At 56.5% G+C, this 16,625-nt stretch overlaps 1 long non-coding RNA gene across 1 annotated transcript; it reads left to right on the top strand.

Annotated features, from left to right (window-relative positions):
* Window positions 1-9,626: 9,626 nt before the first annotated feature.
* On the top strand, window positions 9,627-16,408 carry LOC114109661 (uncharacterized). Its single transcript, XR_006058487.2, has 2 exons — window positions 9,627-14,790; window positions 15,084-16,408. It is a non-coding gene; the product is annotated as an uncharacterized LOC114109661 (long non-coding RNA).
* The last annotated feature ends 217 nt before the right edge of the window (window positions 16,409-16,625 follow it).

Here is a 16,625-nt window from a genome sequence, read left to right as displayed (position 1 = left end):
TTCAAAACTCAGAGTTTATCATTGGCTCATAAACACTGTCAGTTCTCTTCCTTAAAGAAACAGCCTCTGTCCTGCGTTCTAGAGACGGCGTCTGCCGCTGAGTCCAGTCTAGAGGACAGCAGTCTTCTGCGCAGTCTTCTAGCAGGTGACAGGGTCGTCCCCCAGATCATAGCCAGTCTGGCGTTCCCCAGCTCGAGCCCTCCCCTGGGGGCGGCTGCACCCGGGCGGGCCTGGCGTGGCCCCACTCCCTCTCCCAGGCCAGCTTAGGACCTGTCCCCCAGGCCACAGCTGGACGCCGTCACTCAGCTGCCTGCTCTTCACGGGGGGCGAGGGGTGGGTGTGCAGACACCAGTGGGCAGAGCCGGCCTCCCGCCCTCTGCAGCTTTGGCTCCGTCACAGCAACAGGGAAAGGGGCCCAGTGCCCAGGACCCCATGAGAGCCTCGGCCACCAGGACCAGGAGTGGTTTTGGGGGAAAAGCTCAGACCCTGGAGCCACCTGCACTGAAAGGAGCCGGGGGGTGGGGTGCTGATTGTGGTGGCTTCTTACCCCAAATGGGCCTCACCTGGCTCAGGGCTCCTGTTCCTCCTTCAGGTTGGAGGAAACCGGGAAAATGAGTCCTGCAGATCATGGCCTTCTGTCACACCTTTACAAAGTCAAGCCCCTCCATCGGTGACCACGTCTTCATGCCCTGAGACGGAGCCCCTTGAAAGCCCAGAAGGGAGGGGTCTGGACCTCGGTCCACATCTCCCTGGAAGATGTGTAGCCCAGGACACAGACCTGGCACTCCAACATCCCAGAGCCTCTTTCTTCTCATCTGTCAGCGGGGAAAACATCAGCACCACTCCCTGCCCCTACCCCGGGGACTCTTAGGACAATTAAAGGGGTAATGCGTGGAGGAGGCTGGCCCCTGGCCGCCCCCGAGGGGACCCATCAGACACTTTTACAGCCAGGTTCAGCTGCTCACTGTCGAAAGTGTCATGAACAGAAGGAAAATTCCACCTGGAGGACGTGAGCCGCGTAATTGGGTTGGTGGCGCCCAGCGCAAACTGCCGACTGAGGGTTATGTAAACTCTGCTAATTTATTAGTGAGGGAGTGGCAGGCTGAGGATCAGGGTTGATTTGTTCATGTCTGGGACAAGGAAAAGTCATGATTTTCAGTCTGACCATGTCAGAGTCTGACAGGTAAATGGGCAGCCCTCACGCTAATCCCCCTGAGAGCAGGCAGGCAGGGAAGGGAGCGGCCCAAGGGAAGTAGATTGGAGGCAAGCCCCTCCTGGAGGTGAGCCCTCGTGGAAGTGAGCCCCCCTGGAGGTGAGCCCTCCTAGAGGTGAACCCCTCTGGAGATGAGCCCATCCTGGAGGTGAGCCCCCCTGGAGGTGAGCCAGTCCTGGAGGTGAGGCCCTTGGTGTTGAGCCCCCTGGAGGTGAGCCCGTCCTGGAAGTGAGCCCCCCTGGAGGTGAGCCCCCTGGAGGTGAGCCCGTCCTGGAAGTGAGCTCCCCTGGAGGTGAGCCCCCCCACTGGAGGTGAACCCCTCCTGGAGGTGAACCTTCCTGAAGGTGAGCCCCTCCTGGATGTGAACCTTCCTGAAGGTGAACCCCTCCTGGAGGTGAACCTTCCTGAAGGTGAGACCCTCCTGGATGTGAACCTTCCTGAAGGTGAGCCCCCTGGAGGCGAGCCCCTCCTGGAGGCGAGCCCCTCCTGGAGGTGAGCCCCCCCGGAGGTGTGCCCCCCGTGGGCCTGGACCCCCTGAAGGCTCAAGCGCAGCGACCCCCTCAATCGTCCAGCCAAGCTCCATCCAGTCTGTGAATCTGGGTGGCTTCAACACACGCAGCTTTCCAGAAGTGCTGTTTAGGACAAATGGACACACACGTGTGCTTGTGTCTGCAGTGAGAGGAGGAACAGCCATGGACATCAGGTCGCCTCTAATAAAATGCTAGAGCTTTTCAGTTAGGAAAGCACTCAGCTGCAAGTAACAGAAGGTTGAACTGCAGCGGCTTTAAGAGAAGAGCCCGGGGCTTTCCTGGTGGCTCACTGGTAAAGACCCCACCTGGTTCAATCCCCGATCTGAGAAGATCCCACAAACCATGAAGCAGCTAAGCCCGTGCGGCACACCTGCTGAGTCTCTTCTCAAGGGCCCTGGAGCCGAGGCTGCTGAGCCCGTGAGCTGTAACCACTGGAGCCTGTCCCCAGAGCCCGTGCTTTGCACAAGAGCAGACTCTGCTGTGAGAAGCCTGAGCGCTGCCGCTGGAGAGAGGCTGCACACACAGCGAGGAAATCACTCCCAGCACGGCCCAGAGTAAATCACTTCCTGAAAAGGAAGGGTTCCGTTTCCAACACAAGCTCCCATGCAAGCCCCTGCTAGTGTTGGTTCGGTCACCGAGTGATGCCAGGACTCACGTCTCTGCGTCTGTTTTCTCTTTTGCTTCAGGGTTGCAATGCTGTTGCTGCAGCTCCAACCATCACACTCCCATTCAAGGCGTGATGAAGAACAAGACACACCAGCCCTGTCTGTCCTTTCTCATCGAGAAAGAAGAAGCATTCCCAGAGAATGGCAGCTTCGGCTTCATGACCAGTCGCTGAGACCAGCGTGTCGCCCCTGGTTACGAGAAGCCTGAATCTGGGTTTATTCCTTCCCTGCACCCCGTCACTCCCCCAGCGAGTGGGGACGACAGCAGCGCAGGTAACAGGCTCCAGGTAGCGCCAGCGTCTCTGTCCTCACTGGGCACACCTGCTCTCCTGTACTCAGACCCCACAGCGACAGGGCTGCCAGCGTTCCCCTTGCTGTTCCGCAGACCCCAGGATCATCGTGACCCTCCACTTGAGGACGGTTGTTGCCAAAGGCCCTTGAATATTAACAAGGAATGGCCAAGAGCGTAGGAAAGTGAGGCAGGTCAGTCACGTGCCCTCCGCACTGGGAAGGCTGAGCCTCGGTGAGAAAAGCAAAATAAACGGCTAAACTGAGGAGGAGTCATTGTTCCAGGTGGCTCAGTGCTAAAGAACCCGCCTGCCAGTGCAGGAGGTGTGGGCTTGATCCCCGGGTTGGGAAGATTCCCCTGGAGAAGGAAATGGAAACCTATTCCAGTATTCTTGCTGGGAAATCCATGGACAGAGGAGCCTGAGGGGCTACAGTCCTGGGGGTTGCAAAGAGTCAGACACAACTGAGTGACTGAACTGAAGCAGTAGGAACAGTGAGTGGATCAGAATACGGCCGAGCCCAGAGCAAAGCCAGGCCCTTGGAGACAGGGTGGACCAGCGGCTGGTGGGGCTGGTGTCCTGGACCAGGAGCTGCACGGGGGCGGGAGTCCTGCGAGACCCAGTGCCCAGCCCTCCTGACCTTGGCAGGGTCTGAACACGAGGAACAGGCCCGAGTGTCCGGCATTCCCCCGTGCACAAGGCGGCGACGAGAGGCAGGGACAGGCCGCCAGCGGGACGGTCTCACGCGGGGACAGCGCCGGTCCAGCTGGCAGCGCAGGAGGGACTGGGCCAGGGACCCGTGCAGGACCGGGAGGACGGCCGGCCTGGTGCAGGCCTGGGGCTCCGACACCTCAGAGGTCTGGGTGAGAGGTGGGTGCAGACCCGTGCCTGAGGATAAGGAGGAACATTCCAGAATCTTCCACTCCATCCCCAGGCAGGAGCGGTGCAGCCTGGCCCCTGCTGAGACCCTCGGGAGTGCTGGCTCCTGGAGGCCAAGGTCCCTCTGCCCTTCCCACTGACCCGTCCCGAGCTCTAGAGCCACAGCGGGCAGCACAGCCCTGCCTCCGTGTCCCGGGTCCGTATCCACGGCCCACCCGGGCCACCTCGGATCCCCGTCCTGCTTCCTGAGGGGGGACGTCCCAAGACGAGGCCTGGCCCCAGCGGCTGGCCTGCTGAGCCGCCCGTCATCATCTGACGTTTCCTCCTGTCCCCCCGCCCCTGTATGTTTGAGTGTCACCTTAAGGAGAAGAGAAAGAAGGCGGGGCCTCAGACAGGGGCCTTGTGTCATGAGAAGATGCGGGCGCTAAACCATGCTGATTATGAGAGTAGGGGAGGTATGGATGCGCTGCGGAAATACACACACTCGCAGGCACACACACACACACTCACAAATGTTCCGCGGGTGTTTTGTTATATGTGAGACTGGGATTTATGAGAGGTACGTTTGTTTTATCCTGATGCTTCTGCAGAGCTCCTAAACACTTAGAATGCCCTGAGTGCTGAGATGATGCGGCTGCCTTTTGTCTTGTTGATGAGGCTTTGGAAGCACCCGAGGAGGGGGCTGGCAGCCTGCAGAACCCACCGAGATAAGAGGGTTAGAAGCCTCAGTCGCCCTTCCTGACCCCTGGGGTTGGAGGCTGGATTGATGGCCAATGGCCGGTGATCTGATCAGTCAAGCAAAGCCTCTGTAAACCCCAGAAAACAGGCCTGGAGAACTCCGGGGTTGGGCAGTGTGAGGCCTTCCAGGGACAGAGCACCTGGGGAGACAGGGAGGCTTGCGCTCTCCCCAGCTCTCCTGCACCCTGAGCTTCATTCCTCGTAATTCACGGGGGTCTGGTTAGTAATATGTTTCTCTGAGTTCAGTGAGCTGCTCCAGCAAGCTGGCTGAGCCTGAGGAGGGGTCCTGGGAGCCTCACCTCTGCAGCTCTTCGGTCAGAAGCAGTGGAGAAGTGACTGGGTCTCAGGTGGGGGCCTCTTGTGGGGCTGAGCACTACGCCGCGGGGTCTGAGGCTGCCACTGGGCGGCCGGTGCTACACCTGGGAGAAGGCTCCTACACTAGGTCAGGAGTCGCCCAGGGGTCCACCCACTGGCTTCAAAACCAGGGCATCTGCAAGCAAATGCCCCCAGCCCAGGAATCCTGCAACCGTCTGCCGCGCGGTCTGGGCCTCTTCTTGTCTGAGAAGTCTGTATTCCTGATCCAATTCTCAAAGAGGGTCACGTCCTCAGAAATTTAAGGGTAGTTCTCTTATATCAACCAACTCAAGACCTTTATTTGAGTATTTTGTTGATATTAATAACTCAATAAAGATGTTAAAATGACCCTAACTTACGCTATTTGATGTGATTTAGGAAAAGTCTAATTTATATACTTGAAAATGTAAGTTCAGTTTGGAATTTTAACAACGGAACTAGGTGTTGATGTTTGTGTCTAGTCCTTTAGGAAAACGTATGAAATAATATTTCTTTTTCTTTTGAAGGTAAATGGGGAGCCTTAAGACAACTGATTCTCTTTAAAAGTTGTAATCAAATCCCCGTAGTTTTCCTTAATTCTTAATTTAATTACCAAATCCTTTCTTTTGCTGGTAGTTCAAGGTGAATCCATCCAATTTCTGTCTAAATTCTTGCACATGTCAACAGTAAGACCTCAAACCAATTGCTTTATTGCAGAAATGCAGAGTTAGACAGACACCAGGTTCCAAACCAGGTAACAGCTAGTGTTGAAGTCAGTTGACATCAATGTTGGATAATCTCATCATCAAGAATAAGAAGAGAAAGATGCGCCCTGCAGGCTGGATGAACGCTGTGCTGGGGGCTGGAGGAGGAGGATGTGCCCGAGGCCCAGAGCCGGGACAGACAGCCAGGCTCCGCCACTCACGCCCTCCCTGCTCCCCGCCCGAGCGCCCAGGGTGTACCTCACAGCCCCGCCCGTCGCAGCCCCTCGGGGATGTTCTGTAATTACCGCCTGCTCCTTTCCAAGCCTGGATGCAAGCTTCTGCTCAGAGGGTTCTGAGAGGGTCTGACCCAGGCTCGGGGCTCGAAACGCCGTTGCCCAGAGGAAAGGAGGGTTCCGTCGTAAATCAGGTATGAAAACTCAGGGACCTGAGCCCGCACCCGAGTTCCGCCTCAGCTTTCTCTTAAAAGCACAGTTCGAGGACTTCTGGGTGCTTCCCGTGGGCACAGCAGAGGTCCCTGAGGCCTGTCCACGCCCACTAGTGACCAGACACCCACCGCTCACACTGGCCAGCCCGACCCCGGGCACAGACGTGTTCCTGCAGGCCCACGGTGCACGAGCCTGCGGCTCCTTCGCTCTCATCGACGGGGAGCCTCACCTGGCAGAGACTCCTGCACTGTCTGTCTTCCTGGACAGCTCAAGCCCGCCGTCTCAAGGGAAGGTTTCTGTCCCGGTCAGTTAGCCTCGAAGCATCACCAGCTAACTAGCTGGCAGCGCTTCCACACGGCCTTTGATTAAAGCCTCTGAGGCTGTAGCAGTAGGAACAAGGTCCATCAGACAAAGCACGTGGCACCCGGGGCAGCCCCTGGGGCTCCCCTGCTGGAAAGCGACTACCTAGAGGGAAAGGGGCGACCGCTGCAGGTTACCTGAGGGCGACGTGGAAACGCATCCAGACCTAGGGATGGGGAGACGCCCGCCAAGCCAAACACAGGCACAGAATTTCCAGCAAGCCCACGAGGCACCCTGGGGGTGGTGGCCATGGCCTCCCCATGTCCATCCCCGACTCAGGCCTGCACGCTGGGGAGCAGCCCGGCCTCCCCGCTCCCCTGCCCTCGCCCGGCCTGCTCTCACCCTCAGCCCTGCGCCCTCCTCTCTCCTCTCAAACCTCCCTGAGATCAAAGGCTGTTCTGAGGCCAGTGAATCAGGTCTGATGAGAACGCTGGTCACCGTGTTCCTGCTCCGCCTGGACGGCAGGGCAGCAGCCGCGGGAAAGTTCTGTCCGGGGTGGCGGGGCAGGTCCTGATGGAGTCGCCCGCTCCGGGACGTCCTGGGCATCTCGGTTCAGCCCAGCGGGGCTGCTGCCCGCCTCCCTGTGTCGGCCCCGTGAGGCCCCAAGGACCAGGAGGGGTGGCTCACGGCTGCCCTCAGCATGCTGAGGCCCCACTGGGTCTCTCTGTGTGAATTTAGGGCCGTGGTTAGGGACGCAGACCCTGGTCCCCCCCACCGGAAGCGACACGCTGTGCGGACCTGGCCAGGCTCCGTCAACCACGCCCTGACACACCGGGGCTGGCGCGGGAGCCTCCCTCCCCGGCCCAGGGCCTCTCCTCACCCAGCCCCTCCTGCCCCGCCAGAACCCAGAGCCTTCTCCTGGGTTCACTTCCTATTCACATCGGGGGCCCAAGAGGTAACCATGTTTCTTCATTTCAGATCGGCCACGGCAGCTTCCTCGAGCCACAGAGAATCCTCCCACCAGGCTTTCTTCCGTAATTCCGGTCAGGAAACCGGTATGAATCACTCCATGCTATCCTGAAGTCCCTTTAACCAGAAATCCCAAACACACTGGATAATACTGTCAGGCTTAGGTGTCACCATCACTGGTTGCCAGGAGCACACGATTTACTGGGAAACACACGGGATCTGCTGGATGAGACCAAGCAAGCTGAAGGAAGACAGCGAACCACAGCGGGAGAGCGACCCCGGGGCAGCTGAGCAGGTTCTCTCCCCTCCTGAGGTGGCGACGTTTATTCAAACCAACGGGAGCATCTCGGTGAACTCAACCTGGGTGGAGTAAAACCTTTGCCCCCGGATGGGGCTTTTCAACTGTCCTTTTGTTTGTTTGCCGAGTATGTGCAAGAGTCTGGGGTTGATGGATGGCCGTTGAAAAGCACAGGATTCTCAGCTCTCCGGCCTGGACGGCTTCCCTCCTAGCAGGGACGCTCAGCTGAGAGTGACCGTGGCCTCAGGGGAGAGTTCTGTCTTCACAGCTGGGCTGGGCTTCTGCATCTGGCAGGCAGATGCCAGGGGTCCTAGACGCCCTCCAAGGAAGGGCTCCGGGTCCCTGTGGCCACCGGGCACAGCCTGCCCCAACCTGCACGTGATCACCCCACGTCCTGCTGGGCCTGACCCACAACCTCCTCACTTCCACACGTTACCAAACACGGTCACCTGTCACTCAGGGAGCGGCCCGTGGGGGGCTGTCCTGCCTTCTGTCCCCCCACACACCCCTGAAGGGCACCTGTGCCCGCCACCCTCAGGGCCTCCTGGCGACTGTCACCCCCTCGGGATCTCTGCTCCCGGCGGCCGTGCCAGGCATCTGTGGATGCTGCTTGCTGCTCTTCCTTCCTCCCCTCTGCAATTTCAGAATAAAAAGCCTGGGTCCTCTGAGAGTCTCCTGCAGTGCAAAGCAAAACAAATAAACAGACAAGGGCCAGAGACTTTGTCGAAGAGAGAAGGGCCTGATCCTCAACCCAGAAATTTGACAGTGAAAAGAGGCCACGGTGCTCGGCCTCCCTAGTCAACCTCCAGGGTGACTTGGCTTCCCTTGACTGGGATTAATGACGAGGCTCAATCTCCTAGTGGGGCTAGAAGAAAGAAAAAATATCTTTAGAAAACTTTTTCCTCCCCTGCTCCAACCACGGGGCTCCCGCGGAATGTAAGACTTTCTGCAGCTCCGCCTACATGGCATAAGCAGGGCTGGGGACTTGACAAGCCCTGTCCCAGCCGAGGCCCCGGACAGACCTCAATCTGTGCCAGGCCCATCCCGTGTGAGTCAGATAACTGGAACCACACTATCATCAAAGCATGATTTATTCTGGGGCCCTGAACCCACAGCAAAACATTAGATAATGACCAGCCTATTAATGAGATGAAAGTGTTATTTTTAGATTAGGCTAACCTAGAGAACGGTTGGCTCAGCCTTGGCTTCCTGAGATGGCCAGGACCGTACACTCCGGTGGCTCAGCTGTGTGTGCTCAGCCAGCTCAGACCTTCTCCTCTCCCTCCGGCTGGTGGAGTGAACACGCACGATCGAGGTCAGCGTCACCTCTGGGAACAAAAGGCGTTTCTCTTGAAAACATCTTGAAATCAACTCCAAACGCTGCGCAAAGCCCACAAAGATGCTGCAGGACAGAAACAGATTGGGCTCCAGTGGCAGCTTCACACGGAGTCGCCGTTTGCCCTCCTCCTCCAATTTCCTGGACAGGGTGTGTGGGGGGAGCAGAGGGCAAAGGTGGGCATAACACGGGGCAGGAAGGGTTGCTGTTGGCTGTTGTAGCAAGAGTTTAAGTAGGAATTCACTTCTCACTTCCCACAGGGAACTAACTTAGAATGAGGAAGAATAACAGGAAAAATCTCCCTTTTCCAAAAAATGTCTCTCTATTTCATTTAAATAATCTCAGTAGCCCTAGAAATTAAATAGACAAACACAGGTCAGACAGGACAGTGGACCAGGAAACCCATGGTCACAGAGCGCTTTCCTATGGATTCTGGAAAGAAATCCAGTTTTCCTCATTTTGATTCAGTGCTACAACCCAGGTAATGTCTATTTCATTGTCCAAGTAGTTAAATGAGACCAGAGATGAGCAGTAAAGCTTGCAGCTCAGAGCTGCGGCTCTAGGACTTTCCTCTTTGGCTGCAGTGAAGGAGCCTGTGTCAATCAGACCATGCTGCCGAGGACGAGCATGAAACCTGGACGAGATGCGAAACTAGCTGTGGACCGCACTCAAGCAGGACTGGGCCAGGTGCTCGGAGAAGTAGGAATCACAGCTGAGCATCACCGTCCTCCTGGCTTTTCCACCAGAGCATCTGCTGCGTCCTAGGTGGAGAAGGCAGGAGCTGAGCGCACTCGCTGGGAATCAGGCCAGAGTCCCCGCACCAAGGCAGCAGCACCGGAGAAGCTGAGAGTCTGGAGAAACAGAAGCCACAGAAAAGCGAGCTTGGCCCCACACTGTGGCCACCCTGAGGTGTTTGCCAGTTCCCACCCTGCGTGCAGCCAGCGTGCAAGGAGCCAAGGAGAGAATGTTGCCCAAGAGGCCACAAAGTTGAGCAGAGCTGTCAGGAAACTCAGGATGCCAGAGAGAAAGGAGGGGCCCCCGAGGGGGAGCCCCGGGGGTGGGCCTGCAGGTGAGGATTAACTAGGAACAGTCCTGTCCATGAGGACACAGGTGGCCAAGCCCCTGATGGAACCAGGGTACGCGGACCCCATAGACTGCCTGTGAGAAGAGGAACTTCCATGAAAGATAAAGACAACATCATTAAGACAACCTACAACTTTTATACACAATATTCAGCACCCAACCATAAGTTGTCAGGAGTCCTAGTAAATAGGACCAAAGGAATGAAAACCAGGGAAAAATCGAAGACAATAGAACCAGCCCCTTGGGTGACCTGGGGTTTACTGTTATCAGACAGAATATTTAAATAGCTATGATTAATAGCTAAGAGAAGAGATGGCAAAGATGGAGACCTGATAATTTTTAAAAGAAAAAAAGCTAGAAATGAAATACATAATTATCACAATGAAGAACGCTGAGTCAGGCTCAGAAGTGACCACAGCAGAGCCGGGGCGAGAACGAGGGAAACAGGCTTGCAGGAAGGCTGACCAAAGAGAGGACAATCCTGAGAAATGTAAGTGAGAGCTTGAGAAACGCGTCACACGGTGGGAAGGCGTGGCATCCGTGGAAATGGAGTTCCAGAGGAAGAGGGGCAGAAAAAGGTCAGAAACAAAATTTGAGGAGGAACTGGGCAAGAAATTCCACCAAACAGTGAAAACACGAACCCATAGATGCAAGAAGCTCTAAGAAATTGAAGCTGGATAAAGGCAGTGCAGGAGAAACACGCTTAGATCCGTCTAGGTCACACTAGGCTGTGAACATCACAGCTCAACACACCAAAACTCAAAGCAAAAGGAGCCTTCAGCACAGCCAGTGAAGCAGGAAGGGGCCGCTGCCTTCAAGGAAGCAGAGTCGTATCCACAGCTGACTTCAAAAAAGAAAACAGTGGAATGCAGAAGACGCTGCATGGCGTCTGTAAACACGGAAAGAAAACGGTGGCCGAACCAGACGCAGAAAAAGATCTTTTGAATGAAGCTGCAAGAGGCACTCAGCCAAGTCTATCCGTCGATGCCCAGCACGGTGGGTGAAGCTGCAAAGACACATTAAAAGCAGCCCGTGCCGCTCACTCCTCTGCTAACATCTTGCTTGTCCCCGCCAGCTACAGCCCCGAGGAAACAGGCGCGATGGGAAAGCACCCGTGGTTGCTAACAGCAGCCCACCGACGCCTCCCCTGTTCTCGCTCCAGTTTACAACTTCCAGCCAACCTTCACCTTGGTCTTCAAGTGTGTGAAATGTGCCTAAGAAGCTGTGTCTCTGCCAGGTAAACCTCTGTGGTGATTCAGAAATGTGAGGAAGATGAACTCCACTGTTTCACCTGCTCCACCCGGCCGCTGATGACCTTCCTGGTGCTCCTGCTGTGGACGGAGGCTCGGGGCAAGACGTGGCCCTGAGTGAAGGCAGATGTCGTTTCTGGAGATGAGCTGCCCCAGGAGGGGCTGTTGAGACTGTCTGAAAACCTTCTTAGCAAAGTCCCCAGGGCACAAGGGAAAGCTCACGGGCTTTAGCAATGACGCTTCACACTGCCCACTTCACGGCTGAATGGCCACAGCACTGAACCTCCTTGAGCCTTGCTTTCTCCATCTGCTAAATGGGCACACGAATACCCACCTCAAAGACTTGCGAAAATTAAATTAGATCAAGAACCTGAGGCTCCAGTGACAGTGCATGAGGTGCGCTCGGCCCCCAAATAGTGGGACTTGTTTCTGTCATGCAGGCGCGTCGGTGCGTCCACTGGGAGGAAAGCGCTGGAAGACGGTGCAGATCGGGAAAGATGACAGGTAATCTGCCCTCACTGGTGGCCGGTGAGGAGAGGGGCTGGGTGCTAACAAGCAATGTGGGTATTTCTACACCCTACTTTCTTCCCTGTGAGCTGCGAAGTTGGGTTGCCTTAGAGATGGCACAGTCATTAGCCACCAGCAAAAATAAGCACGCTGCTGAGAGTTTATAGGAAAACGCATTTAATTAAGTGCCATCTGAGCCACCCACACTGAGAACAAGGATTCTGGCAACAAGGGGGCTATTGTTGCCAAGTTCCTGCCAAGCGTTGTTTTTCTAGGTTCGTGTGCTGGTTTTTTCTGACTGGGACCTGAACAAACAGCTCCAGACAGCAGCGTGCAGAGAGGAAGCTGGTCCCCAGACCAGAGTCTCCCGGGGCCCCAAGAAGATTGGGAGAGCCTTTAAACTATTTCCCTGGATGGAGGAAGGGCGTGGGCATCACCCGCAGCAAACGAGAAGCAGGGAAGGGCGTGGCTAAGCATCAGGGTGAATTCTTACCTCTGATGCGCCCCCAGCCCACAGGCCCCGGCAGAGCACCAGCTCTCGCCACATGCCAGGCCCCTCGTGCGTTCACCTTCAGTCCTCACCACAGCCCATGACCGGCACGCTTCACCCTCAGCTTCTAGGACGCGGATGCCCACCCTCAGAGACGTTTGAGAGCTGGCCTGTGAGCACGGAGCTGCAAATCAGTGACAGAGCTGGGCTCCGCGCAGGGCTGGCCTGCAGTCAAAGGCCATGGACCACTGCTGCACTGAGGCCCGGGCAGAGTCCTGAAAAGTCCACCTTGACATGAATAGGTGATGAAAAAATCAACACGTAAGATTAAGCCCAGCCAATCGGGAAAGACAAGACAATCTGAGAATACAGGGCAAGGAACACAGATGGCTCCTCCCGTGTTGGGAAATCACAGGACAGTCTGTGCAGTGAAGAAGTGTGGTGTCCCAGGGCCAGAGTGGCACTGCACGCCATCCCCGAGGGCCCCATGTTTGATGCGGCCCCGTCCTTCGGGGACAAGCATCCCCACGCGCGCCTCTAAAGCCTCTCGCAGCCTCGTGGAGTGCTGTGGTTGGTGCACGCGTCTTTCTCCTTAGCTGGTGGAAAATGTGGGCGTGCAAGCTGCAAGTGTAAATGTGAAATCCGTTTAATCCCCTGACCCCCTGGAGAAGGGAATGGCAATCCGCTCCAGTGTTCTTGCCTGGAGAATCCCAGGGACAGAGGAGCCTAGCGGGCCACCGTCCAGGGAGCACAAGCAGGGATAATTTTCCCCTAGATGTCGGGTGGGACGCTGAACATAGACAGCGACAGAGGCCTTGTTTTCATGAGTCACTGAGACGGAAGACACTGGTGTGCCGATGTGCAGGTGCGTCAGCGGGGGCTGCGCTGGCCAGCTCCACGCAGGGTCCCACCCCATCTAGGCCTGTCGTCCTGAACCGGAGGCTCCTCCTTCACTCCCAAATGTCTCTACGGCACTGGGAAGACTGTTCAGTTTCTCCTTAGTGTCTTCAGTTTTTTCACCCTTTCTGCCTTCGCATTCAGAATGCCCACATCTGGAGGACTTAAAGGCAACTGGGGCAGACTGGACCCTCACCCAGGCCCCCTTCACTCTGCAGCCCAGAATCACGTCTGGTCAGAGACTCAGACAATCAAACAGTTAGCTTCCAAACAGTTTAAGTTCAATAGATCCAAATGTCCAAAAACATTCTCACCTGGGTGCCCCCCCACCCGTTTCAGTGACACCCCAGGGCATCCCGCAGCCGAGTCAACTGGAGACCAAGGTCATCTCTCCTATGTCCTTCTGGGTCCCTCTCTGCCTCCATCAGTGCCCAGGTTCCGCCAAGCCCCCCTTTGGATGTTTCCAGCTTCCTCTCCATCTCCAGGACCACTTGGAGCTCACCTCTGCCTCACTCCTGTGAATAATGAGGTTGTCACAGGTCCAGACGTCACGTTATGGCCTGATGGAAACCCAGACCCCGACCCTCCCTGCGGCCGTGACGAGCCAGAGGAGCCACGGAAGGCTGCCAGCACCTCTTCAAGCACAAGCGTCTTAATGAAGAAACTGTAGCTGCCTTTTCTCCAGAGACTCAGATACACACCCAGGACGGGGCAGGGGGGCAGTGGCGCTGTGTGAGTTAGAGGGCGGGTTCATGCTTAGGGGATGGCGCAGAGTCCCTGGAGGAAGCTCCCGACCCCCAGGAGGAGGAATGACCAGGGGAAGCCCCGTGTGGGACAGACGGGCCTGCACCGGGGACCACGTGTCAGACAAGCTGCTTACCTCCTCCCGGAGCTGGTCTCTGGGAACAGGCCTGTCCCGGCATGTGGGGAAAGCACACAAAGCCTGCTGAGCTCAGATAAGAGTCTGAATGCGTGGAAAACAGCCAATGAGTGGCATCTCCTCAACCCCCAGTGATCTCAGCTGTCTCAGCTCCCTGCGGTCAGCGAGAGCCAGGCAGCCGGGCCCCCAGCAGAGGACCGCCGAGCGCAGGGAGCGCCTGGCAACAGACTGGGGGAGTCCGGCTTGCTCCTGCCAGGAGTACTCTTGGGAGGACAAACCGGGTCAAGAGGAAACACACCTTCCCCAGTCCCACACGGACAGCGAGCTGACGGTCAGTAAGCATGTGGGCGTTTGAATAAGCAGGCTTTTGTAAAATGCTCGATGAACAGCTCAGGATTTTCAGTGAAGAGGCTGGAACTCTGAAGAGACAACTGGCTGGCTTTTAGTTTCCCGTGAGTGTCTTTAGCCCTTCACCCTGTCTGCCTTTGCTTTTAAAACGACCATGTCCGAGGAACTTAAGGGCAACTGGGGCAGACTGGACCCTCACCCAGGCCCCCTCCTCTCTGCAGCCCAGAGTTAGGTCTGGTCAGAGACTCAGTCAGGAGACTTGGGGGCCTCTCCCCAGCTCTCCCGCCGGCCAGCGCCGCCGCCCCAGGCCGGATGCCCGGCCCCTGCGGCTGCAGGCACACCATGCGGCCTAGAGGGCACATGCCTGCTTCATGAGTCTTCTGCTTCAAGAGTCGCCGAGGAACCCCTGAGGACCAAGGCCATCTTCTGCTTCAAGAGTCGCCGAGGAACCCCTGAGGACCAAGGCCACTAGCTGTGCCAGTGAGGGGAGAGGACTGTGCCCACCCACATGGGTGGGGCTCGTTGCCCACCACGAGGCTCCCGGCTGTGGGCTGGAGGTGTCTCAGAGGCATGGACGTCACAGACCCTGGGCGCCCACAGGCCACCGCACTTGATCCCTGATGGTGTAGAGCAGACGGTGAGGTCCAGGCTAAGGGTTCCTTCCCGGGTTTCCGGGGCCAGAAGGCAGCGGGACCCACAGCCCAGTGGGTGAGTCAGTCTCTAGGCAGCGGCCACTGGCCATGCAGGGCCCAGGCCTGTCTGGGGGCCCTTGGTGCCTCCTGCACACGCCTGGTCCCCAGGCCCCACTGGTCCACCTGGAGCCGCACTGCAATCCCGGAACTGGGGTGGGGGAGGGTGCCTCTCACTTACGCCTCCCTCCCGTCTTGTCTAACCCCTCCCATGACTTCCTGTCTTGGTTTCTGTCCAAAGTGTGTTTCTCAGGCTGTAAATTGAGAAGGAACAAAGGGCATCAGGAATGACGAGAAGTCAGCGTGTAGATCCTCCGATCGGCTCTGGGAGGGCACTGAATATAGATCCTCCGATCGACTCTGGGTGGGGACTGAGCCTCTTTCACCGTTGCACAGAAAGGGCCAGGCTCCCCAACCTCCCCATCACCTGCCGTCAGCAGTGAGCACACAGCCTCCCTCTGCTGACCACATCCGGGGTCTGGGGGCCCTGCGGCCGGGAAGTCCGCCAGCCCTTCCACTGGACACGTCCTCAACTCTGCCCCTGGGGGATGGGAGGCTCACAACCCTCCTCAGAAAACAGGACTCTGAGTGGCCCACCAAACAGTTCAACATCATTGAACTGTCGATGGGCCGGGAGAGCCCAAGGGGACTATCAGAGCCGGGGAGGAGCCCTCTCCCCCTGATTACAGAACAGCCAGGAGCGCGTGGGCCCAGGAGGAGAGGGTTTGCTCCCCAGACTCCAGCGCAGCACGAAGGGGCTGCGATCAAGACGGCAAGACGCGGGGGAGAAGAGGAGACAGACCCGCCGGGCAGAATGAAGCGCCGATCAGACCCCTGCACACGCGAGACAGGCTCACATCCGACAGAAGCTGGATTTAAAATCAGAAGCGAAGACGGATTATTTAGTAAAGAACTTCATTCCCAAATCTCATCTTACAGCAAAAGAAGCTTTGAATGGAATACACAGAATTATGTACAGAAAGTTACCAACAGAAAGACTAAAAAGCCACACAGCTGAATGCTGACCTGTCCCAGCTGAAGGCTGACCTGTCCCAGCTGAATGCTGACCTGATCCCTAGTAGGGACAGTGGCCCTGAGAGAAGTCACCAAAAAACGCAATCGTGAAAGACCAGTGTGCAGGACTGTGTGAGCATCGAAAGTTTCTGCATTAAGAAGAGCACTGGTTAAAGTGAGAAATGAACAATAAACCAGGAGGCAAGAGCTTAACATGACAGGCAAGTGGTTAACATTCCAGGTCAAGCTCTGAATAAACCAGACTGTATCACTAGCTGTGTGAGCGTGTGTGGCTGATTGAACCTTCATAAGCTTGTATCACTTTAATGGGGATAATAATTGATTAGCCCTCAGCAGACAGTGAGGATCAAAAGAGATAAAACACAACGGCATTAGCATGGCGGAAGGCACTGAGGGGAGGCCTCCTAAACGTGTATTCTCATTATCACCACTACTGTTAAGTTGTTTACTATAATAATGATCGAAGTTACATATTCACACTCATAAGCAATGGATTTTGTTATTAAACACTTCAATAGAAGTGTGAGTGAACACTTGAGAAGGTAATTCAGACCGGAAGGATGCGAATGGGAGGTCCCTCACCCGTCTCAGTGAGCCGTGAGAGCACCAGGGCATCTGTGCTGGGGTAACTCGGTGGGGGGGAGGGGGGAGCTGGCCTGAATATGCGCCGCCTTTGAGGCTCACAGGTGAGTCTCCAGGAGCCTTTTGGTGGTGGTAAGGTCTGCAGGGTGACTGCATTTTCACGACC

Source organism: Ovis aries, unplaced genomic scaffold, assembly GCF_016772045.2.
Source record: "Ovis aries strain OAR_USU_Benz2616 breed Rambouillet unplaced genomic scaffold, ARS-UI_Ramb_v3.0 scaffold_961, whole genome shotgun sequence".
Lineage (NCBI taxonomy): Eukaryota > Metazoa > Chordata > Mammalia > Artiodactyla > Bovidae > Ovis > Ovis aries.
The sequence above is the reverse complement of the archived record's forward strand: the minus strand, read 5'-3'. Positions and strand labels throughout refer to the sequence as shown.